This window comes from Haliaeetus leucocephalus, unplaced genomic scaffold (assembly GCF_000737465.1).
Source record: "Haliaeetus leucocephalus isolate CR32 unplaced genomic scaffold, Haliaeetus_leucocephalus-4.0 Scaffold239, whole genome shotgun sequence".
Lineage (NCBI taxonomy): Eukaryota > Metazoa > Chordata > Aves > Accipitriformes > Accipitridae > Haliaeetus > Haliaeetus leucocephalus.
In genome coordinates, this window is record NW_010972675.1 from 309,077 (window position 1) to 309,553 (window position 477).

Here is a 477-nt window from a genome sequence, read left to right on the forward strand (position 1 = left end):
GCCGCCGCGCGCCCCCAACGGCCGAGCCAGCCTCGTGCGCGCGCGTCGGGCACGGGCAGCAGGAACTTGTGGAGGAGCCGGCGCTCGGGCCCCGTCGGAACCAAGTAGTGCGCAGCGGCGGTGGGAGGGAAAAAGGCGAGGCCACACCGAGGCTCTTCAGAGGGGACAGGGCTTATTCCTAGCGCCTGCCCCGGGCTGAACCAACTCGGGCGCTGCGGCGGGGAGAAGAGCCGAGCGGACTGAATCAACCTCTGCGAAGGCAGGGGAGGAGGGGCCGGGCTCCAGCGCCGGGGTGCCGTCCGCGGCGGGGAGCGTGCTTGCGCAGGATAAGGAAAGCTTGCGTGAGTCGCTGCCCCCCCCCGAGAAAGCTCCTCGGCGGCGCCGAGAGCCCGCACACCCCGGTGGCGTACGAGCGATAAAGACGGGGGTGTCTTCTGCAGCCGCCCCCCTCCGCGGGCGACGCAGGCAGGGCGGGCG